The sequence below is a fragment of the Saccopteryx leptura genome, chromosome 3, assembly GCF_036850995.1.
Source record: "Saccopteryx leptura isolate mSacLep1 chromosome 3, mSacLep1_pri_phased_curated, whole genome shotgun sequence".
NCBI classification, from domain to species: domain Eukaryota; kingdom Metazoa; phylum Chordata; class Mammalia; order Chiroptera; family Emballonuridae; genus Saccopteryx; species Saccopteryx leptura.
The window spans coordinates 363620200-363645779 of NC_089505.1; the positions used below are offsets into that span (position 1 = coordinate 363620200).

Genomic DNA, 25580 nt, shown 5'->3' on the forward strand with positions numbered 1-25580 from the left:
GGGGTTCTGTTTGGGGACCAATAAAATCCTGAGTAATGAAATTTGAAATTCTGTGACATATGCCACAAGCCAGCCATGCACAAATGAAGTCCATCTTTCCTGGTGTTCAGTCTGATGTGGAGATAGCTATGAACAACTACAATTATTTAAAGCCAGTAAGACAATTGTTTTCATTAAATTCTGTACAGCACAATAGTGGCACAGCGAAGAGGAGTCCGGAAAGGGCTCACATAAGAATAGTATTTAAACCCACTCTGTACGGGCATCCAAGCGAGGAAGATAGAATTACTGTTTGGGGGAGTCAAGATAACACTGTTGATACACATTCATCTCTCGGTAAGCTAAAACCACTGCATCCCCCACTGCACATGGAGCAGTGATACTCAAAGTGCTTCAAGATACTCTCTAAACGAACTCACAAAATAGCATCCAGAGAGACAGTAGATTGCCATGGTCGAACGGCCCTGATTTACAAACGTTTCATCAGAATGTTATAGATGATGTCACTCTTATATCATACTCGGTCAGTTTTTGTGACTTTGATTCTATGAACTTCACTTTTCATTCCCATTTCCTTGCACATTGCATTATGGGGTCAAATCATAACATCTTTTCAAGATGAATGACCTATTTATTGCATTTATTACCAAATGACAAAAAAGGAAGAGAGAAGAGAGAAAGCCTCTGGCTTCCTAAAACATGTCATGATGGGTTAGAAATGTAGCTGATTGCAGAAAACAATAACAAAACTCAGAACACCTCTGGGAACATTTATTTTGCTAAGAAAGGCCCTGAAGGTCGGTCTTTTCAAGTGAACAGAGCTAGTGTCTCCTAGACCTTTGATGGTGCACACTCATCAGGACCGTTATGAAGATAAAATAAGTCAGAAAAGAAGGACACTGCAGGACAAAGTCTCCTTGCCTTTGTTGTTTCTAAACACAAGAGCAATTTATTTGGTCCAAAAACACAGCTCCAACTTTCCGGAGCAAACATTCATACAGTTGGAAAAATTAATGTCGACAAAACGCTTCCCTCTGGTCTCAAGAGAGGGGCCAGGAAAGAGCGGCAGGAGGTAGAGAGGCCCGAGACGCCTTCCCAATCACCTGAATTTCTAAAATGCAGCTGGCTGATCCCTGTTTCTAAAACACTGTTCAGATTGCGATTGTGTTCCACTTTTTCTACTGGCATAGCATGTGCTTGGCACAGAGACCTGACCTCCCCCTTTCCAGAAAATGAGATTATCATTTCTCATGCATTGACTGGGCACCTGCAGGGGCCCAGCCCAAGCCCAGCGATGGAGAAACTTACAGTGGATGGGCGTGTGAGGATAGACCGGATCACACCAGAAGAGCCTCAAGCTCAATAAATGTTGAGGATTAGCAACTCCATGGAGACCTGCCAATCTCCTAGAAAAATAAGAGGGGCTTTCATGACAAAAGCTCCCAAGACCTTGGCTGGTGGCTCAGTGGTAGAGCATCAGTCCAGCATGTGAATGTCCCAGGTTCGATTCCTGGTCAGGGCACACAGGACAAGTGCCCATGTGTTTCTCCACACACACACCCCCCTCTTGCTTCTCTCTCTCTCTCTTCCCCTCCTGCAGCCATGGCTCAATTGGAGCGAGCTGGCCTCGGGCCTGAGGATGGCTCCATGGCCTCTGCCTCAGGTGCTAAGAAGAGCTCCATTGCTGAGCAATGAAGCAATGCCCCAGATGGGCAGAGCATCACTCCTAGTGGGCTCGCTGGGTGGACTCCCGTTAGGGTGCACGCGGGAGTCTGTCTCTGCCTCCCCTCCTCTCACTGAATTAAGAAAGAAAAAAAGAAAGCTCCTGAAGTGAAGGATTGTTTGTTTGTTTGTTTGTTTTAAGTGAGAGTAAGGGAGATATAGAGTCAGACTTCTAAATGAGCCTCAACCAGGATCCACCTGGCAAGCCCCATCTGGTGCCAATGCTCTGCCCATTTGGGGCAATGCTCGCAAGGAAACTATTTTTAGCACCTGAGGCAGAGGCTCCAAGGAGCCATCCTTAGCTCCTGGGGCCAATGTGCTCAAATCTATCAAGCCGTGGCTGCGGGAGGGGAAAAGAGAGAGAGAGAGAAAGAAAGAAAAGGGAGGGGAGTGGTGAAGCAGATGGGCACTTCTCCTGTGTGCTCTGACCAGGAATCGAACCAGGGACTTTCACATGCCAGGCTGACACTCTACCACTGAGCCAACTGGCCAGGGTCAGTTTGTTTGTTTTTTGCTAACTAGTTTGCTTTTAACAGAAAAAAAAATACTATATGCTTATGTTTAAAAATTCAAAAGCTTATATAATAGGTTCTCTTCCATCTTAGACTCACATCCTTTCTTTCCCCAAGAGGTAAACAGTATCCCAACAACCACCTTCCTTCTTGGTGTCTTTCCAGCAAGAGTCCATGTGTCATCAAGCACGTGTGATTGTGTGTGTGTGCAAGCATTTATACCTCCCTCTGTTTTAATACACATAAGAATACAGCACTTTTATGCATATAACCCCCCCTTTTTTTTTTTACTTAAAAATGTAACCCGAAGATCATTCCTTTTTAGCATATCACCTACTATTTTAAACAGTGGTCCAGAATTCTACTGTAAGAACATACCGTGTTTCAGTCAATCGATCCCCAACTGGCCTACATTTCAGCGGCTGGCAGGGCCTGGCTGGCCTGGCTATTGCAAACAATGCTGCGATGAACAGAACATGTGCACAGACATGTGTAATTAAAGGACAGATGGGGTTTATCAGATCAAGGCCTTACAGTGGAATTACAGGGTCAAAGGACACATGCACTTGCAATGTTGGCAGATAGTGCTGAACTTCCCTTCAAAGACATTGCACTCCTTTTCCCTGTCGCTCATGATGTCGTTAAGGATGTCACACATACAACTTTTTTTTTTAACTACAAGGGAAGAAAGTGGGGGTGGGGGGTTCATTGTCTCCTCCTACCCCTGTGATATCATACCTGACATCACTACTTCCTGAAAATTCCACACACTCGGACGCGCCATCCAGAGCTCAGAGTTTAGAAGAGAAGGAACGGCGGAACCAGTGGGGTGCTGGCGCCCGCTCACTCTGGGCACGAGGCTGACTGAACCTCTCTTCCCAAGTCTGCACGACATCACGTTGGCAGGCTGAAAGTGGTCCTGGTGCAAGTATTCATACCGCAGAAATGCTAAAATCAGGTCTCCCTCCCTCCCCCAGAGACCTCTGTCACACACATCGGCACATCAATGCATGCTGCAGTGGAAACTGACACTCTGCCACTCTTGTTCGGAAATTTCCACCCTAGATATGGTCACGAATTCTTGGAACGTAGGACTAGAGAGGATCTGAAGGGACTTCTAATCATCGTCTTTGACCGCCGCCTCACCCCTATCCCTTTGTTTAGACCTGAGTAGTACCTTCTTTCTTTACATTTTGATATCATCTCTCCTCTATGCCTCTGTACCATTCTTTCATATTTGCATCTCTTCATCGCTTATTCTTGATGATTTTCCATAGTGTAGGAATTATAAACACAGACTCTAGGCTACACTAGACAGCCTGGGGTCAAATCCCAGCCCTGCTGTGTGACCTTGGGTATGTGGCTTAAACAACTGTACTTTAGTTTCCTCATCTATAAAATATGGACGATAAGGATAATGATAATGCTTTCCTTATAATTTTGTTCTGAGGACTAAATGCAAGTACACAGAACAGTGTCTGGCACGTACTAAGGACTTAACAAATGTAAACCGTTACCACTGTCTTCCAGTTCACTAATTATCTCCTCAGCTATGTCTAATCTGTCAGTTTTAATTTCAATAACTGTTTTTCATAATAATGTAGCTGCTTTTCAAATCTTTTTATCTTTACATTTCTGTATCATCTTTAGTCTTTAATCATTTTAAATGTACTATTTTATAGTCTTAGGTCAGGGGTCCCCAAACTGCGACCCCAAGGCCATTTATCTGGCCCCTGCCACACTTCCGGAAAGGGCACCTCTCTCATTGGTGGTCAGTGAGAGGAGCATAGTTCCCATTGAAATACTGGTCAGTTTGTTGATTTAAATTTACTTGTTCTTTATTTTAAATATTGTATTTGTTCCCGTTTTGTTTTTTTACTTTAAAATAAGATATGTGCGGTGTGCATAGGGATTTGTTCATAGTTTTTTTTATAGTCCGGCCCTCCAAATGGTCTGAGGGACAGTGAACTGGCCCCCTGTGTAAAAACTTTGGGGACCCCTATCTTAGATGTTCTATCATTTTCAACCCAAGACAGTTCATTTCCTGAATATTTCACATTATTTAATTGTAAACTCATCTCCAGAGAAGGTCGTTCTTTCTGTGGGAATCCTGTTAGGCCTGAGTTGTTGAAATATCCCTATGGAGTGATTTTTGTATTTGCACTAGGGGTTCTCATGGTAGTAGGCCAGTTTTATGTTAATTTCTCAGCTTGAAGGGTCTTTTAGCTCCTCAATGACAACAATATAGATTCGACAATCACATCTGGTACAGCCCCAGGTTTTCCAGGTTTTTAATTTCTTGCTGGTGATGTTTTCCCACTCAAGGCAAGCTTCCTCCCTGTTTCTCCAGGCAGTGGCCTTCTTCCAGCCCCCTTGCACGAAGGAGTATAATGTTTTAGGCTCCCAGGCACTTGGCTCCACCTTGGGCCTCGCTGTCATTTCTAGACTCACTGTGGTATTAAAATCTCAACACCCCAGGCCCTATGGCTTATAGGTAACCATTTGGCTTAGAGCCCTCTCTTTGGTTTTGACACTCACGGACTTCCCCCTTCTGATGAGCTCCCCTAGGACATAACCCTTACGTTTCATCCAACTCTGTGTTCCTATCAGGAAGGACTCACACAAACCAGCACAGTCCCCTGTGTGACCGCCATGTTTCAAGTCACCATTTACTCACCTAGGCCCTTTCCACATTACAACTGCATCTTACTCGAGGGTTAGCTACTCAAGTCAGCCTGTAATACTGAAACTGAAAGGAATCAAAACTCTCCTCGGAAATCCCATAATAAGGTCTCGCCACGGAGACTGACAGGCCACGCCCCCTGATGTCCATCCAATCACAGCCGTTTTCCTTCTGCATCGGGTTTGGTTTCTTAGGTTGAGCACCAGACGAGATCGCTGGCGTAGATTTTGGGGCACATGTTGTGTGATAATTAAAATCTATAAATACGAGAAACACACTCGATGGCGCAAGATGCTCACATTCTAAAAAGCCAGAGGAACAAAGAGCAACAGAAGGAACAGCAGGTCTGTGTCTCTCTTTCACACGCACGCCAAGAGAGACGCCAGTTGGGCAGAATGGCAGGATCACCCACGCTATTGAAAGTGTTATTCTTATCTCTGCTGTGTTTTGTTTTTGTCAAGCAAGTATATTTGGATCTGGATGAGTTAGAAGCAGGAAACTTTGATATGACAGAGATATGACTTCCCTAAGTCTAAACAGTGATTGGCTGGGGGGGAGGGAGGCAGGACAACCCCAAAGGGGCATGAAGGAACTGGGCGGAGTGATGGGAACATTGTGACCTCTGCTCCGGGTGGTGCCGCCGGATGGGTGATATGACGTGTGCATGTGACGGTATGTAAGTTACTCCTCGATTAAAATGAAGGTTGAAAGCAAGCCCGAGAGATGGCTGCATACCATTTGTCATCCATTTCTCTCCATGCTGTACCTCTCTGGAGGCCAGTCAGTCCAAAGGAGAGTCATGAGGAGACCAGGCAGTCCAGGAAAAGAGGAGGCAGAAAAGAGAATGCCCCAGTGATTAGGTCCCCAGAGTGGAACCATGATGCACAGAATGACTGCTCTTATAAAAGACCCCAGAGAGCTCCCTCACCGCTCGGCCACGTGAGGTTCTAGCTGAAAGATGGCCATCCACGAACGAGGAAGGGAGCCTTCGCCAAACCCCAAATCTGCCAACACCTTGTCAGCCCCTAGGACTGTGAGAATTAAATTTGTTGTTTATATGCCCGCCCTTGTCCACGGTATTCTGTCACAGCAACCTAACAACCAACCACTTACCAGTGGAGTGAACTTGGGCATGTTACTTCTCTTCTTTAAACCTCAACTTTCCAGAGCTGTTGAGACGTTTAACTTAAACAAAACAATTCAGACAAAGCTCTCAGCACAGGGTCCGCGAGTCAACGGACCGCAGCCATTACAATGGCTGGTGGCTGGAGGCTGAGAGTGTCTTCTTTCCCCCAAAGTTAGAGTTTTTATTTAAATTCATAATTTGACCTGATAACCTTGTAGGTTCTCAACTATTCATGGAGTGAATGAAAGAACACATGTAGATTCTGATTTCCACAGAGGCAGACGGTTCTCATCTCTATCAAACAGAAATCTATGTCCTGGCTTAATATGGTCGTCCACTTTCATTTCCCTTCGTAGTGAAAGGCTGAAGCCAGACAGCCATGGTTGAATAAGGCTCTGTTACTTACCAACTTGGTCAACTTCGACGAATTACTCAAAGCCCAGGCCTCAGTTTCCTCTCCTGCAAAACAGAATTGCAGCAAGGATTAAACAAGTAACAACAGACCTCAGCACACAACCAGCCCCCAATGAATCCTAGCCATTATTATTTTTCCCATACCAAAGACGAAGCCGGGAAATACCAACTCCGAATTCCAACGCTTCAGACCACTGGAGTTCACGGAGCATGTATCAGAAACATTTTTCTCATTTCATGTTCAAAATAGTCTTTTGTATCACAAGTAGAGAAACGAAGATTCAGAGAAGTTCGTAACGTGCTGAAGGCTGCACAGTAAGTGGAGAGCAAAGTCCCAAATCAAACTCTTATGGCTGAGGGACAGTCTGTTGGGCTGCGTTGTCCCAGGAACAGAGGTGGGGTCAGAATCCTAAGATAAAGAAGGCTGGGACCCGGGGCTACAGCAGCAAGCCTTGGTCCCAACAAAAACGCTCAGCTCAACTTGACTTTGAACTGGTGTTCGTCACTCTATCCCAGAATCACTTCCTGTTTGAAGTTTCTACACTGCAGAGAAGGGAAAATAAACACGTGCATTACACCCCCTTACGATACTCAAATCTTACAAAGGGACTCTGACAAAAAAGGTATGAATCAAAGGGAGCTTTCACTAAACACCACAGCGAACATACCATGGGAACCCATTCACCAGCCCTTCGTGGGAAGACGGGAGCAAGGGCACGGTGTCTAGGCCCTCTCCTACCCCACTGGAGGAGAAACTGAACGCCTCTGGCTGGTCTGGGCTTTGATTACATCGTCAGCTGCCTTTGTGTTTTCTCTTTGCTTTTCATCGGGTGCTGAAACTACCGGAAGCCACTTAACCTGCCTCATTTTATTCACAAAGGGTTTGGGGCCAGGCCTGTCTGACTGTCCCTGAGAACGGGCTGATCATGTCAACCACCTCCGCTGCCTTCCCGGGCAAGGCATTGTTTTTCTTTGCATTGTGTTGCACAAGTGTGTGGTTTACAACTCCCTTTTAAATAATAATCAAGGAACTGCCTGGCGACCAGAGGGAAAAAGGGGATTTAATTTAAGAACCCTACTTCACTAGCTGTGTCCTCAAGTGTGTGCAAGACGCTCCACACCCTCCATGGGTGTGTGCACACATGCCACGCACACATGTGTACACACATGCACGTATGTGTACACGCACATACACAGATGCTCAGAAACATGGTTACAGTTCTCCTGATTCCTCCTGCTAGACCTTCCGGTCACATAAAAGATTTTTTTTTCTTTCCTTCTAATTCTTTAACCACATATACAAAATTGAAAATGGGGTAGAGATGTTCCTTTGGGGAAAATTTTAGGGCCTTGGGCAGAAGGGTTAGAAATGAGAAAAGTTGGCCCTGGCCGGTTGGCTCAGCGGTAGAGCGTCGGCCTGGCGTGTGGGGGACCCGGGTTCGATTCCCGGCCAGGGCACATAGGAGAAGCGCCCATTTGCTTCTCCACCCCCACCCCTTCCTCTCTGTCTCTCTCTTCCCCTCCTGCAGCCAAGGCTCCATTGGAGCAAAGATGGCCTGGGCGCTGGGGATGGCTCCTTGGCCTCTGCCCCAGGCACTAAAGTGGCTCTGGTCGCGGCAGAGCGACGCCCTGGAGGGGCAGAGCATCGCCCCTGGTGGGCGTGCCGGGTGGATCCCGGTCGGGCGCATGCGGGAGTCTGTCTGTCTCTCCCCGTTTCCAGCTTCAGAAAAAGAAAAAAGAAAAAAAAGAAAAGAAAAAAAGAAAGAAAAAGAAATGAGAAAAGTTCACCGGCTCATTCTCTCAAGACTCTTTTTTTGGTTTTGGTTTTGGTTTTGTTTTGTTTTAAGAACACAAAGAGTAAGCAAGTCAAGTCATTGCAGCACGGAGAGGTAAACCCGGAGGCAGAGGACAGCTCCCTGGAAGGAAAGTGGTCCTCTCCAACCCTCGGGGACTTTTCCCACTTCCACGATAGGACAGAGACCCTGGACTACGGCTCTAGCAACAGATCTGGTCTTGCCTCCTTTTTAAACGCCCACCGTGAGCTCCGGGTCCTCCTTAGCTGCTCAGAGCTCTGTGACTTCAGGCAAGTTAACCTCTCTGAGCTTCCGCAGCCTCTGCTGGAGCGTGAAGATGCTCCTTCATTCCAGAACAATCTACAGAACACCTGTGATGTGGCCAGCGTGTGGCCACAGAGACAATTCCCGGAATGGAACCATTCCAGCCACCCAGGAGCTCTCCCCGATGCGATGCATGGGACAATTCCAGGCAGACAAGCACCCACAATGGGGAATGAATACGAGATCCGACAGGGGTGAGTGCCGGTGCTGGGCAGTCCCTGAAGAGGGTATTGCGTTACTCAGCAGGGAATGGAAAGTGATGGATGTCAGAAAGGCTTCCCCAGGGAGGTGAGATCTAAGCTGTGAACTAGGAGGCAAGTTACAATTTGCCCAGCCTGGGCAGGAGGGGATGCCAGTTGATTGCAAAGGCCCACAGGCTAACCAGCCGTTTGATGTGGTCAAGGTCAAGAGGTGGGGAGAGAAATGCAGGATAGTAGACCTGGATATGTAGACAGGCAGGCTTGCCGGGGTCCCTTGCCTGGATGTCCCTCCCAGCCCCAACGGCTGATTCTCTGCTCTTCTGAGCCAAGATCCTGTTCCTCCCCGGACAACCCTCTCACCAGTATGCCAAAGTCCCCAAGTCCACCCCAAGGCACAAGGGAAGTCCCAACCATCCCACAGGGCCCTCCTCCTCCTTTCTTGTCCCCTCGGGAGCGTCTGGGCAGTGACTCAAGGAGGGAGCTGTCCTCTACTGGTCAGCTGTTTCTTAAAAAAAAAAAACAACACCCAGGGCTCGCATACACAGCCTTCTGAGAGACTGTCCCCCTCTCCCACCCAGTCCCTGACCTCGCTGAAGACATGCTGGCATTACCTGAGTCCCTGTCTCCTCCAGGATGTGAAGCTACCTGAGGGCTAACACTGTGCTTTGGTGATCCTGGTGTCCCCAGCACTGGCACTATATGCCGAAAGCATAATCGGTCCTCAAACATGCGTGCCAAACCGAACCGATCTCTTATCTCTGCAAACAAACACCCATCCAGAGCCACCCCCAACCCCCCAACCCCCGCAGACAGTAGCTCTGTCGACGCCAGGGTTGAAGACCCGATCCGGAGACTCACCAACTCAACACTCCTCCCCGGTGCTCTCTAGGTGACACCAAGGGCTTAGTGTCCCTGAAAACTGACAATCCCTCATTACAACAATAAAGAACCCTAAGTCCAAGGTTTCATGGCAAACACGCTATAATGTTTTTAAAAGGGCACGTTCTTCAATGGAAGATGATCAAGTCACCCTTACCAGAAACGTTGCTCATTTTAGGGGAAAATGCTTAATGTTGGCATTAAGTCTACCAGCGACTTTTCTTTATCTGAGCCCAATCACACCCGCCTTCACGGCTCCTGGGCTTTCCTGGGCAAGACCAAAGTTCCCACTGGCGCACATCGACTATTGAGATGGCCGGGAATGTGTTTTAGAGACTGGCTATGTTTTTGATTATGGGCCATTTTTCACATTAATTCTTTATTATGTGATCTAAGGCTCTAACAATTTTTCAAAGAAAAGTTGAGCCCTGGCCGCACTCCGTTGGTTATCAGAGCATCAATCATCCTGATATGCCAAGGTTGGGGGTTTGATCCCTGGTAGAGGCACATCCATACATGAATCAACCAATGAGTGTATAACTGAGTGGAGCAAGAGAGCCGTGTTCCCTCCCACCCCCTTCCTCTCTCTCTCTAATATCAATAAAATAAAATAGTAAAAAAGAAAAGTTGAGCTCCTCCTTAACTCCTTTATGGTTATTTTGTAATGTTTCTATACAAAACAACTCCATTATGACATCAAAGGTGATTTGTAAAGAAGTCCTTCTGACCTATAACTCCTCCACCAAAGGTGTCCTATTACATTATTTATTCATAGACCTGTACCCTGTGAGTATGGATGGATTTCATCAAGAGAACTTCCTCTAGTGCAGATAGATTCGTTTTTTCTTAAAAAAAAAATAAAGGTAAACCACTTATAATGCAAGTCACTGACATGTTTCTGGTAAATATCACAGCAAAACCCAGGTGACAAATTAAGTGCACCTGGAAATTCAGGGCCGGAGACATTTAGGGCCACATTTTCTAGCCTGCTTCATTCTACAATTCTTCTGACGCTTCCCACAGCCCACTTAATAGGAAACAGACCGAGGAGAACAGGTGTCTCATTTATTCCACCTGGCCTAGCAAACTCCATCCTGAAGTTTGCACTAGCTGCTTACTGCTGAAGGGTTCAGGTCCATATTGTTCTGTGAGTGAAATAATATCTCAAATAGTCTAACACAGAGTGCTTCTCATTCTGGCTTTACCAGAGTTCACAAAGGAGGGAGGAAGAGTTTTAAAGATTCTGCGGCTGGGTGGGGTCCCCATCCTGCATAATTAAACCAACTCCCTGAGGACGGAACCGCACCAGAGTTTTCCGACACTCCCCAGGTAATTGTAACACGCAAACGGGACTCAGGAGCACGGGCTAGGAGAACTCATTAGTCCAAGGAAGCCCATGGGAAATCTGATCTGGAAGTGAAGAACTTACTGTAATTAAATAAAATAGCAGATGTAAAACTACCTAACAGTGCCTGCTACCCAAAAGACACTTAATAAGTGTTAAACAAAAAATATAATTCAAGTAAGTATTCTTCCTCACTGAATTCATCTTGTAATTTTAGTGGCTTGTTTATTATTTGCTGGTTTTTCTTAGCCATGATTCATACCATCCCTGTTTATAAAATTATCGACTTCTACCCATAATGCCATTCAATTACAAGAACTGCAGTGTTTCCAACAATCATTAATCACTTTTTAAATAAAATTTTCTCCCAGAACAGTAGCTAATGTTTACTAAATAGTCAATAAATGTTTGCTATTTATAATAATTAATCTACAGTATCATGATCTACTATAGCTTATACCTTTTTAAAAAAGGTCTTTTCATGAAATTGAAGTACTTGCAATTTCTATGCCCAAGTGAAAAATTTGCCTTTAACCTTTCACATTCTCAGAGAAAGGAAGAGGCTACATGGTAGAGTGCTTAACATATTGGTAAATATTCAAAATAATTATTTTGAAACTTTAACCTATTATGTCTATAAACTAAACTCATTGTTATTGTGTTCTTTTCCCCAAGCGTGATGAGAAATGGAGAGCAACTCATTAACAGATGAGCAAGGAAAAGATGGTGGCCCTGGCCAGTTGGCTCAGTGGTTGAGCGTCGGCCTGGCGTGCGAGAGTCCCAGGTTCGATTCCGGGCCAGAGCACACAGGAGAGGCGCCCATCTGCTTCTCCACCCCTCCCCCTCTCCTTCCTCTCTGTCTCTCTCTTCCCCTCCCGCAGCCGAGGCTCCATTGGAGCAAAGTTGGCCCAGGCGCTGAGGATGGCTCCATGGCCTCTGCCTCAGGCGCTGGGATGGCTCTGGTTGCAACAGAGCGACGCCCCAGATGGGCAGAGCATAGCCCCCTGGTGGGCGTGCCGGGTGGATCCCGGTCGGGCGCATGTGGGAGTCTGACTGCCTCCCCGTTTCCAACTTCAGAAAAATACAAAAAAAAAAAAAAAAGAAAAAGAAAAGAAAAGATGGTTTTTCTGAAATAACAGATATGCAACCATCAAACACTTTCACAGTGTAACGACTTGTCAGTCTTTACTTGAAAAAGTGCCACTGGTGGAGGTACAGCTATGGTTTCTGGCTATCCAGTCTAATCGCCTCACTTTACAGGTGAGCGACTCTGAAGTGTGGAGAGAAGGGAGCGTGGCTGGGGTCAGTCGGCTCACAACAGAATCAGGACCAGCTACCAAGCTGGGCTGCGAACGCCCCAGGGATGATCATCTAGCTCAGTGGTAGTCAACCTGGTCCCTACCTCCCACTAGTGGTCGTTCCAGCTTTCATGGTGGGCGGTAGCTGAGCAACCAAGTCCAGTGTGTCCGTAAAGTCATGGTGCACTTTTGACCGGTCACAGAAAGCAACAAAAGAAGATAGAAATGTGAAATCACCAAATAAAAGGAAAACTCTCCCAGTTTCATACCTATTCAGTGCAGTTCGATGTGGGCTCACACACAGATTTTTTAGGGCTCCTTAGGTAGCTATCCCGTATAGCCTCTACAGGCTCCTCACTGACTGGTGGCCTACCAGAACGGGGTTTCTCCACCAAACTGCCAGTTTCCTTCAACTGCTTATCCCACCGAGTAATGTTATTCCTATGGGGTGGCGCTTCGTTATAAATGCGCCAATATTCACGTTGCACTTTGGTCATGGATTCGAATTTAGCGAGCCACAGAACACACTGAACTTTCCTCTGTACCGTCCACATCTCGACTGGCATGGTCGTGGGCTGCTCCACTATATACACGGTGTTACATCATCATCTGTGCATGCGCACATGCTGCCACATCATCCTACAGAAACTGGGAGGGTTTCCTTTTATTTGGTGCAGATTTCACATTTCTACCGTCTTTTGTTGCTTTCCTGTGATCAGTCAAAAGTGCACCATGACTTTACGGACACACTGTATAAATAAAAAAAATAGATTTAACTATAGTAAGTTGTTTTATAAAGATCTATCCTGCCAAACTTAGCAAAAATCTGACATAAAGTACTTGGTAAGTAATTACTATTATATGCTTTAACTTGCTGTAACTCTGCTTTATAAATTTTATAAAGTAAAGTTACTTCCCTACTTTATAAATCACCATTACTGTGGAACCGGTGGGCGGTTAGAAAATCTTACTACTAACAGAGATACAAAAGTGGGCGGTAGGTATAAAACGGTTGACTACCCCTGATTTAGCTCCTCCCAGTTCCAAACCCCACCTGGCTAATGGGCTCCCAGATGCCCGCTCTCAGTTCACGTGTACCTTTCGGGAAGACTTCAGTCCAGCAGAGGTGGGGACTACGCTGCTGGGCATACCTTACCCGGGGCTCCTTTCCCTACATCTATCCTGGAATGATGCCGTCACTTATTCATCCAGCTGCTCCCCTGACCTGTGAGTATCTCTGTGTAACACTCTGTGTCTTGGACCTGAGCACAATGTAACATCTACGTGGAAACTATGTCATGAACGCAGAGACCAACTGGTCCCAAGTTACAGGGAATGTCTCAGCTTTAGCAAAGCCAGTCCCAGGCAACCCAGGACAGCTGGTCACCCACAGAGTCACACGGCCTGCTCACAACTTCCCCTCCTCTAACCATCCTCAGCTGTACCCGACTGGGCCCAGGGCCCGGTCTGCACCTGAGGTCACTCAGCATCATCTGATGGAATGTCCTGCAATGATAAAGATGCTCTCGAGCCACACGTGGCTCTGAACACCTCGACTCCGCCTAGCGTGACAGACTTTACTTTATTCAATGTTCATCTTAAATGTCAACAGTCCCATGTGGCTAGTGGCTACCGGACATCTCAGTTCTGATTTTACATATATGGAACTGGGCTCCATCCTATGTACAGGAATGAGCTTTGGAGTCAGTCAGAGATGGGTTCAAATCCTGACCCAGTCATTTGCTAATGTGTCTTCTTCTAACTTATAATTCTTACGAGTTTACTAGGAGACTGGAAAGTGGCTCGTCCACAGAACTTCAAAAAATAAAACAAAAACAGCTAAACCAAATATGTGCAAAAGTGCTAGAAAAATATGATTCTGAACCAAAAAGGGTGCACTAGTGGGTATCATTTTTACTAGACTGCCAACCTCGGTCAGGTTTAAATGAAGATTCTAAACGACTGTGCTGTCCTGCTGGGCTGGCCATGACTTGATTTCTGTCTCAGGCCCTCCACTGCCACTGAGTTCCATCAGAAAAAGCCATGGGTAACTGGGAGACAGTGTCCGAGGTCACGTGAGCACGGCCCTCCACAGTCCAGGGGCCTGGATCCAGGCCGGTCACAGAGCAGGGAGCAGGCAGCGCCCAGAGTGTAAAGCCAGTAGCCACAGCCATCATCACAGCCACCTGGCCCATGCAGGTTCACATTTGATTCAGGCAGATGGTAATGAAACAACATAGCCAAGAACTGGTGGGCCATGACCTTTAATCCTAGCTTGCACCCGGCGGGCAAGTAAAAACACACACTGGGCTCCAAAACCCACTCATTCAGTGCTCACAAAGCTACTGACTTATCCGAGTTTCCTAGAATCAAAGGTTTCTAGCTCACCAGACTTATTCACCTCTGTTCCCAATCGCCTTCTCTCTGCATAAACTGGCTTCTCCTTCAGCATTCCTCCGTCTTGGCTGATTTTCCTCTCTTCAACGTGGCCTTTCTCTGCTCTCCTCCCTGCTCTCTCCTCTAATGCTAATCTCAGGAAACAAGAGTGCAAGCTCCCGGTCTGCCCCCATTTTATAGTGTAGAAATCAAAACATTTAATATACAAATATACAAATAAGGAAGTCTCTGATACAGTCAGTTATCTGAGGCATAATGGGATTCCTCACGAGAGTGCACCATCCCACATCATGCAATCAGTCAAGGCTGTGGGGAAAAGCTTAATCTTAAAACGAAGCCTTAGGCTATAACCATCCTGCCGGCTTACAGCCTGTCCCCCACACCCAATGCAAACTATTATATAAGCGAGCAAACATATATCAACTTGCAAACTTATTTGACCCACACCAGAGGAAGCATGGGGCACTGCTGCGCTTACGTGTGCTCAATGACCAGCGGCACCCAGGGAAGCCCACCCTGCACAGCTCAGAGGGGCTGTGTACATCTGCTAACGACAGCGCCCTGCTTCCTCCCGCCTGGCAGGATACTGAAAATGGGGCGTGGCTCGCAGCCCCCCCCCCCCCCCAGCACACACCGGCCCCCCCCCACACACACCCCTAGTACACGCCCTCCTGAGCCTATCCTCGCCCTAATGAATCCATCTCCTCGGCAGGAATGGGCGGTGGTCCCAGGAGAAGCCGCTGGGAATCGCTCAGGGAGCTTTTTAAAAACAGCTTCCCCAGAACTGGGAGTGGGGAATCAGTGTTTGCAGAAGACTCCCAGGTGACCCTGCTGCACAGCTGGGGACCTACGTCTTTTTCCTCTGAAGGCTCCGGAAGGTGATCCCGGAGCAGCCAAGGGTGGGGGTGGGGCAGGCACCAGCAGTGAGAAGCACTACAGGGCTGGCAGAAGAGTCCCCTTGTTAGAGGATCCCTCCCTCTGGACAGGGACAACAATCAGAGGGCTGCAAGGTCCTGAAGACCCAGTAGGGACACCAGCTGCTCCCCCTCCCTCCCCAAATTGCAGAGCACCCTGCACTTCACCGGAACCTTCTGGTGCAGTCCTCCTATGCAGCACTGGTGGGGCGGGTACTTCTCCCGCACAGCCCTGGGCACCCAAGGGCAGAAGCCCTAATCCACGCACCTCTGCGTCCGGGCATCCCAGGGCTGGTGCCAGCACCCAGGAAGCCCACAATAAATGCTATTATTGTGGTTGTTACCCGGGTTTCACTGAAAAGGAAACCAGCTCTTAGAGATGGCATGACTCAGCGGAGGCCCCATGATGCCGCGGGCGGGGCTGGGGCCAGGACTCGGGGATCCTGGGTTTATTCTCTGCCCAGCGCCTCCCCCACCCTCGCTCCCGCAGTCTCTCTCCCTCTCACAGCCAACACGCAGGCTCTGCCACTCAGGATCAAATCTCATTTAATAGTCTAAGGGCTCGCCTGACCAGGCGGTGGTGCAGTGGATAGAGCGTCAGACTAGGATGCGGAGGACCCAGGTTCGAGACCCCAAGGTTGCCAGTTTGAGCGCGGGCTCATCTGGCTTGAGCAAAAAGCTCGCCAGCTTGGACCCAAGGTCGCTGGCTCGAGCAGGGGGTTACTCGGTCTGCTGAAGGCCCACGGTCAAGGCACATGTGAGAAAGCAATCGATGAACAACTAAGGTGTCGCAATGCGCAACAAAAAACTAATGATTGATACTTCTCATCTCTCCGTTCCTGTCTGTCTGTCCCTGTCTATCCCCCACTCTGACTCTCTCTGTCTCTGTAAAAAAAAAAAAAAATAGTCTAAGGGCTCTAGTTTATAGGACCCCACCAAGCCTCAAAGACAGTCCGGAGGGGGGGTCTTCTAAGACCACCTATGGACACGAGACAGGTGGGTGGTTTTTGCATACTTTGGAGCCTGACACACACAGGCTGTCATTTAACAGCTGGGTGATCTTGGACACATTTCATGAACTGTCTGGGCTCAGTTTTCTGGGCTGTAGAATGGGGGTGATCATATGTACCACTAGAGATGGCAAGAATCACTGAGATGGGCACCGTGGCCAGCCAGCAGGAAGCCCTCAGCAATGGTAGGTGTTATTTAGGCAGTAGGCACGCCTGTCATCACCTGCTCCACATCCCAGATCCTGGCCCCTAAAACCTCCACAGTGTGCACCTTTTTGCTCTATTCACCCCTTTTCTCCCCACAGGCCACCCTGGGCCAGCTGACCTCCCTTAAGGACCCAGTGACTGACGATGTAGCTGGAGGCACCATATGTCATCCCTACCCATCCCAGGGTCCCCCAGAAATAATAAACAAGAAGTAACTTTTCCTATTCCTCATCCCAGACTTAATTAAAATCAAATATTTGCACACTCTCCAAGGCCTATAAACCTGAACTGCTCACAGGAAAAGAAAAAAAGACGCCACTTAGGCGCAGGCGGTGAGTGTGGGCAAGGGTGGCCCAAACTTCCAGGGAACCTGAAACTGCCCAGCGCCAGCTCAGAGCAGTTCCCAGGGCAGTCTCCCCTGCTTCCCCCCGTCCAGGTCCACAGAAGGCCCCTGGAAAGCACCTGAGGGTGTGAGTGTGAGGAGTGGTCTGGGAGGGATGGACAGTGGACCAGTCTGCTCCAGCCCCGCCCAAAAGCTCTAACCCAGCGGGAAGTGCCTCCGCTGCTTCACACCAGTATGGCTGCGCCCACTGGTAAAAGCGCTGAGATACTGGAAAACAGGCCGGGAAAGAAAGGGTTGCTGTGCAGAGCTCGCTACCGCCCAGGGCCCCTCCTCCAGGGCTCCTGGGCCTCCCGCAGGATCCAGCAAGGAAACAGTTAAGGTCAGGCCCTGCGGGGCCTTCTAGAAAGTACTCTGATGGGTGCTTGATGCTAAACAGTCTGGGCAGGGGTAAGGGGCATGGAAAATTGCAAGCAAAATTTAGAGGAATTCAGAATAGGAACAAGGACTCAAATGTATGCGAAGGACATAGAGGGGAGGAGACAGACTGATTCAGGTGGCAGTGGCACCAAGGATATGTCCCTCCCTCTAGGCTACTCCCTCCATCCAAGTTCAGGTCATCACTGTACAGGAGGTCCCCCAACCAGGTAAAAGGAAGGCTGGTTCTAGGTTCTTACCCTAACGGGAAAACAGAAGGAACTTAGCACCAAGCTCCCTGCAATGCATCCATGACAGACATCTCACCGGCCCAGAGTCCACATCCCTTCTAGTATGGAACCCAGTTTTCCAATGGGGCATCCTCAACCCTTCCTCCAAATGCTCCAAGGGCCAGCATGTTACCTACCTGAGAAAAGCCAGCACGAAATTTTCTACAACAAATAGTTGCTTCCAGAACAGGCATGTGACCCTAACGGGCAGATAAGAATCCTCTCAAGTTCCAAGAATGGGCATGTGACCTTAGCTAGCCAATAAGAGTCATCTTAAGGTTCTAGAATGGGCATGTGACCCCAACTGGCCAATAAGAGTCCTCTCAAGTTTCATGGGCATGTGACCTTAGCTAGCCAATAAGAGTCATCTTAAGGTTCTAGAATGGGCACGTGACCCTACAAGTGGCCAATAAAAACTCTTTCTAGCATTTTGGGCTGAAGCCATTGGGAAGGAAGTACTTTCTTGCTCCCGCCCCCCAGGTTATTGTAACAGGAGAGGATGTAAGCCTGAATCCAAGCTGCTGGCAGCCTCTTGCCATCTCAAAGGGAAAGACACCCCACACCAGACCGGGCCAACCTGGTTAGACCCCTGGATCAGCCACATCTGGCTGCTAGTGATGTAACACAATTACTATTGTTTCCACCTAAGCTAGCTTCAGTTTGGTCTCTGTCACTCACAGCCCAGAGACTGTCTGACCACCCTCGATGGGTCAGTGAGAAACTGAGGTGGCTCCCAGGGCCCGCTTCCTGCCCTGGCTGCCATTACATCTGACTCGGTGGCTCTGACAGCATCTGGGCGTCTGGCTGCAGACCCCATGTTCACACACCCAGAGCATCTGCCTGTTACCGTGGTGCCCCAGATGCCAGTCCCTTTCCCTCCACCTCCCATGCTGTCACTGGTTACCTTTCCTAATGCACAAATCCTTCAATGGCCCCGACGGATTACGATGCAAGTTCCTTTAACACACCTTACAAAGCCACCTGGCCCCGGGGACCTGTGTCCTTCACAGGAACCCTCAGTCTAACCACACGGATGGGATTACTCCCAGCCCCAAGCATTTGCACACTCCATACAGTAGCAATGGTAGGTTTTTACAATCCCAGTGGACACCATAAACATGCGACAAGATGACCCCTCGTGTTCTGTAACCCACATCCTGTCCACTGAGGTCAGAGCCCCCCCCCCACTTCAAAGTGGTGAAGTGACTGTCAAGAACCTCACAAAGACCTTTGCCCCAAGATGAATATGAAGGCCCTTCCAGAAGCTTCTTAACACCCACCTAAGACATAAAGAGGTTCTGAGGTAAGCCTTTGTTGTGTAAATTAAATCTTTTCCTTTTTCCTGTTCTAATTGAAAAATGGCCACTTGCATGAATTTTATGCAAAACTACAGGAAATAGTTTTAAATAAAACTTCTCCTGATGCTGAACATAAACTGAGCGCATTTATAACGACAAGGAGCAGAGAGTTTATTTCAGGATTGGTTTTAGAGATATTCTGGTCAATCTTCCCATTTTACAGAAGTGGAAACTGAGATTTCGAGAAGTGAAAATGACACCCAGGGTCACAGTCAGGAGACAGAGGACCCAGAACACACACCAGGTTCTCTGCTTTCTTCACCCTAACACTTATAAATAAATTCTCCTGCATTTTAATGTCATTTATTACAACACTAATTAATACACTGAGAAATGCCAGCCACAGAGCAGCTGTCTGCAAACAGTCTGCACCTCATTCTGCACCTCACGGGGCGTCTAAGAACGGGGCCCCTGTGTGTCCTGGCAGAGTGGCAGGAGCCTCCAGGCCCCATCTTAGTGTGGGTTCCCACCCTCCCTGCTGACTGTAAACAAGGCCCAGGCTGGCGACACAGACCACGACAGCTGTCGGTTGTGCAAGGAGAAGGCAGTCCCTACTTCCTGATATGGACCTAGGCGCTGGAGGTTCTTTGCAAAAATGTCTGTCCTCTCCTGGACCCAGCAAGTTGTCATGAGGACCTTCATTCCTAGCTGAGTGCTGGGCTGTTTTGTTTATATCGCATTCCTTCATATCAAAGGCAAAAAGCACCTCCTGCAAAGTGAGGAGGATTTCAGACACAGCCTGGAGTTCAGATTTCCGGCTACAACTTTCACTCACTGTGTGGTCTTGGACAAGTGGCTTAGCCTCTCTCAGCCTCAGTTTCTTCCTCTTCAAAAATGGCAGTAACACCATCTACCGAACAGGGTTTGAGTTCCTTGAGCTCATGTTTAGGGCGCGGTCACTCTGTAACCCAGGTCCTCGCCTCAGAGTCGCTGCGTCTTTCCCTTCCTGCCGCCGCCAACTGCTCGCTTTACAGCCATGTTCCTGAGACTTGGCTCAGCCTAGCCAACGCCATCCCGTCCACACCCAATCCGGTGCACGGTCAGGTCCCAGGGGGTTGCCTGCCTGCCTGCCAGGGGACTGACCGCCCCTCGGTCAGATGGCCCCCAGGTGCTGTCCGCTCTGGCTCCAGCTCTACAACCTGGTCATCAAGTGTCATCTGCAGGCCCCATGGTCAAGGTTCTCCTCAAAGACCCGCAGACCTCGGACAGTTGCCATAAAATTACTCACTGTTTTCCTCGTGGGATCAAATGGAACTTGAAGTAAGTCACTCAAGTCTCTATGGCCCTGTCCCACATGTTGAGGCAAATAGAATATGTCATGCTTGCAAGATTCCTTCACTGTAAGATCTCTGTCCAAAATTAAGCTTGCGTTCCGCTGACTGTGGTCACTGAGGAATCGAGAGTGGCCTGCTGCCCACTGAGCTGGGCTCAGAGGACCAGGCTTCCCGTCTGGCTCCCATCCCCGCCAATCATGCCCCCACAGCAGGGTCAGAAGGCCTCCTCCAAGCCCTTCCGGGCAGACAGCTACTACGGCCTGAACCAGTGGGGCGTCTAGACTGGCTCAGACAAGGGGGAGGAAGCAGAACTCCTAGGCAGAAGCTGGAGCCCAGCAGGTGGGGGCCAGTGTGGCGGCAGACCTGCTTAGGGGACAGAAGCCAGGCATGGGGAGGAAGCCCGAGACTCGTCCCAGTGTCTCAAGGACCCACACCTTCTGCCTTGTCTTTAAAAGTATCAATCTCAGGTCTTACCCAATGCAAAACCCCACATTTTGGCCAATGCTCCAAACACACCTAGTAATAAAAAGATGGATTAAGGCTCATGGATGGGGGGCCCCAATGACTATTTATTTATTGAGTGGTGGGGCTTATACTGGGGACAGGGAGGGAGAGGAAGGCAGGAGAAGCTGCTGGAACCGCTTAGTTCTTCCAAGCCCAGAAAAACAGCTTTTCTTTCTCACCTCCTGCAACGGCCAATGACAAGTAGTGGAAACAACGCCTTGAAAATGGTCTCCAGGTAAGCGCATATGACCACACATGTGCCCATGCATGTGCACGCATACACACGTGTGTGTATGTACTCAGACCCTTTTGCTACCTGACATCCTTGGAGATTTCAGAGCCAGTGTAGAAGGAGTCGTCACAAAGTGCCAATGGATGAAAAATAGCGCAGCCACTTTGGAAAAACAGTTTGGCAGTTTCTCAAAAAGTTAAACACAAAACTCCACACAACCCAGCAAATTCCAGTCCTCGGTGTATACCCAGGAGAGCTGAAAAGCTACGTTCACACAAAGACTTGCACATGCAGGCTCATAGCAGCATTATTCATAATAGCCCCAAACTGACAAGAACCCAAATATCCATCAACTGGGGAGCGGAAAAGCTGGGTGGCTCGGCCATACAATGGAACCCTATTCCCCATTAAAAAGGAACAGAGAACTGATGCCCTTGACGATGTGAATGAACCCCAAAACTGTTATGCTCAGTAAGGAAAGCCAGACACAGGGCACCACATAGTATATGATTCTACTTATATGAAATGCCCCAAAGCAAACTTACAGACACATTTATAGAGACATAAATAGATTAGTGCTTACCTAGGACTGAGGACAGAGATTACCTGTAAGTGGACATAAAGGATCTTATTGGGATGATGAAAATACTCTAAAACTGTTACAGTCATGGCTGCACCACTTGGTCAAGTGACTAAAAACCACTTGAAATGGGTGGACTTCAGGGTACATAAAATATACCATGTATTGGTTCCCTCTTGCTGCTGTAACGAAGTACCACAAATGTAGCACTTAAAACAACATGAATGTCAGCTCTGGCCAGTTGGCTCCGTGGTAGAGCGTCGGCCCAACTTATCGATATTCTGGGTTTGATTCCCAGTCAGGGCACACAGGAGAAGTGACCATCTGCATCTATACCCCTCCCCCTTCTCTCTCTGTCTCTCTCTCTCTCTCTGTCTCTCTCTTCCCCTTCCACAGCCATGGTTCAATTTGTTTGAGTACATTGGCTCTGGGCTCATAGGTGATAAAAATATCCCAGTTGTGAGCATGGCCCCAGATGGGCAGAGAATCAGTTCCAGATGGCAGTCACCAGGTGGACCCCAGTCCAGGCACATGCGGGAGTCTGTCTCTCTATCTCCCCTCCTCTCACTTGGAAATGAAGCAAATATTAAAAAAAAAAAAAAAAAAAAAGGATCATCTCTAGAAAAGGTTTAAGAAAACCCACAAATGTATTATCTTATAATTCTGAATATCAGAAAATTCAGAATGGGTCTCACTGGGCTGAGATGAAGGTGTCAGCAGGCCCACGCCCCCTGCAGAGCAGGACCCCGCCCCCTGCAGAGTAGGACCCCGCCCCCTGCAGAGGCTCCAGGGAGAATCTCCTCCCCGGTGCCCCGTGGCTGCGGCATTCCAAGGTTGGTGGCCCCTTCCTCCACCTTCAGAGCCAGCAGAGTGGCATCTTCAGATCTCAGATTCTGGGCCTCTGTCTCCATCAGCACCCCTCCCCCCGAGTGCGGCCCTGCTCTCCCTTCTACACGGCCCTTCTGATTAGCCTGGGCCCGCCTGGGTCATCCAGGAACATCCTTCTATCTCAGGAACCTTGATGTAGTCACATCTGCAAGGTTCTTTCTGCCATGGCATGGAATATATTCACAGGTTCCAAGAATTAGGACAAGGTCATCTTTGGAAGATCATTATCCTGTCTACCAGGCACCTCAATAAAGCCATTACAAAAATTAAAATAAAACCAACAGTGTAGGGTGTGGCCAGCACGTAGGGCTCATGCAGGGGACGCTCTAGAAATGCTCCCTCCCCTCCCTCAGGAGCCCTGTCCCAGAACACCACACGCAGCATAAATGAACTGAACCAGTCCTCAGATTCGCTTCAAAACTTAGGAGGGGATGGGGCAGGAGAAGGACAAAGCCTGGCAAGAAGCCCAGAGAGTCAAGTTCAAAATGAGAGAGGGGGCGGGGGGGAGTGGGAGGCAGGCTTTTAGTCTTCACCGACTCGACGACGTCAGTTCCCAGGAAAACGTTTCAGGCCTGCACAGATCTAAGTCTCTTGGTGTTCTGAAATCTCCATCCCATTGATTATTTTAAAAGAACCCAAATTAAGTCAGTCCCCAGACGACCTCTGATTTTGGCAAGCACCCCAATCATTGTGGAGGGAGCCTCTCTGAGTCACTCCCCGAGCAGGCACCATGGCCAGGCTGTCCTCATCGAGGTAAGGGAAGGAGGAAGCAGCAGGACTCACTGCTGACACCGTCACCCCTCACCCCTGATGTGACGGTGACGGTGACGGTGACGCCGCCGCCGAGGGCCACCTCTCTGCCTAGCCCTCCTCGGGTCAGGCCCTTCCCAGCACATGACAATGTGCGTCCTTCTCCGAGTCTGCGTTCTGCCTCGTGCCTAGCACAGTGTGGGCACAAAGCAGGTGTTTCGTAAACACTGGCATACACCGGTATACACATACCCTGTATGTGCCTGTTTTATGACTATAAACAGGTTTTCATTTGTAGCATATAATTGATATTTTAGAAATGCTTCTTTTCATACACAAGTACACATGTATAAAGTATGTTCCATATACAGAACCTGAGTGCTCAGTAAATGATCGTTTTGTGTGTGTGTGTGTGTGTGTGTGTGTGTGTGTACACACATTCATCTATGTACATATTGATGGACAAAGGAATAGATTAAGAATGGTTTAAAGGGAGAACAGGCTGAGGAGCTGAAATGAAACTCCCCTAGGGCCTATATTACACCTCTGCTGTTCTCCACTGCGTCCCTACACCTTAGCACAGTGCCTGCCTGGCACGTAGCACGTGCTCAATAAATACTGCTCGCATGGATGACCGGCCAGTCCAGTTTCATTCAATGAGCGTTTACTGATGAAGTACTTTCCAAGGCATGGTGCCAGGCTCTGGGGAACCGAGGTGAATAAACAGACAGATGTGGTCTCTGCCTTCAGGGGGGTGGGGGTGGGGGGCTTTAATAAACAGGAGTGCAAACCACACACACTCCATGCTCATCAGGAGGACAGCTCTGAAGGGGAGGAACAGGGTGTGGAGAGAGTAAAGAGGGCTGCATAAGAAAGGCTGGAGCTGCCCTGGCCGGTTGGCTCAGCGGTAGAGCGTCGGCCTAGCGTGCGGAGGACCCGGGTTCGATTCCCGGCCAGGGCACACAGGAGAAGCGCCCATTTGCTTCTCCACCCCTCTGCCGCGCTTTCCTCTCTGTCTCTCTCTTCCCCTCCCGCAGCCGAGGCTCCATTGGAGCAAAAGATGGCCCGGGCGCTGGGGATGGCTCTGTGGCCTCTGCCTCAGGCGCTAGAGTGGCTCTGGTCGCAACATGGCGACGCCCAGGATGGGCAGAGCGTCGCCCCCTGGTGGGCAGAGCGTCGCCCCATGGTGGGCGTGCCGGGTAGTTCCCGGTCGGGCGCATGCGGGAGTCTGTCTGACTGTCTCTCCCTGTTTCCAGCTTCAGAAAAATGAAAAAAAATAAAAAATAAATAAATAAATAAATAAATAAAAAAGAAAGGCTGGAGCTGATGAAGGAGGCCTCCGACTTGCAAAGACCCAGGGACATAAATCGGACAGAGGGAACAGCCTGTGTCAGCGGTGGGAAGAGCCTGGTTCTCCAGGGAACAGAAAGAGGGGGTGGGCTGCAGCCAGGGAGGAAGGGCCGAGAGGCCACAGGGAGCTCAGAGGAAGGCAGGGGCTGGGTCCTCGGGACCTAGGGTTTTGTTTAGTTTTCAAATGATAACAGGAAGCTGATTATGGTTTCAACAGGAACTACTGATGGTTTCAAGCTGAAGGATGTTCAGATCTGATTTACAGTTTCAAAAGGTCTGGTGCGTTATAAAGAATGAATTGGAGGCCCTGGCCGGTTGGCTCAGTGGTAGAGCGTCGGCCTGACGTGCAGGAGTCCCGGGTTCGATTCCTGGCCAGGGCACACAGGAGAGGCACCCATCTGCTTCTCCACCCCTCCCCCTCTCCTTCCTCTCTGTCTCTCTCTTCCCCTCCCGAAGCCGAGGCTCCATTGGAGCAAAGATGGGCCGGGCACTGAGGATGGCTCTGTGGCCTCTGCCTCAGGCACTAGAATGGCTCTGGTTGCAACAGAGCAATGCCCCAGATGGGCAGAGCATCGCCCCCTGGTGGGCATGCCGGGTGGATCCCGGTAGGGCGCATGCGGGAGTCTATCTGACTGCCTCCCCATTTCCAGCTTCGGAAAAATGGGAAAAAAAAAAAAAAAAGAAAAGAAAGAATGAATTGGAGAAGGTAAGGAAAATGTCCTACCACCACCTTGCCCACTTGTCAGAGTGAGAAGGGACCCACCGGCTGCCCC

The 25580-nt window shown here is 48.9% G+C and overlaps 1 protein-coding gene across 12 annotated transcripts in view; it reads right to left on the reverse strand.

The window, feature by feature from the left end:
* Nucleotides 1–25580, reverse strand: part of CYRIB (CYFIP related Rac1 interactor B) — a 151718-nt gene that overhangs the window by 102674 nt on the left and 23464 nt on the right. For 8 of the 12 annotated variants that reach the window (XM_066379523.1, XM_066379520.1, XM_066379516.1 and 5 more), the window contains exon 2: nucleotides 6450–6502. The exons of 2 other annotated variants lie outside the window; for them this stretch is intronic. The gene's annotated coding sequence lies outside the window, so the exon portion shown is untranslated. Of the gene's footprint in view, nucleotides 1–6449; nucleotides 6503–6601; nucleotides 7001–14697; nucleotides 14740–25580 lie in introns of those variants that run through there. 2 more of the 12 variants (XM_066379513.1, XM_066379515.1) reach the window with 2 other exon arrangements.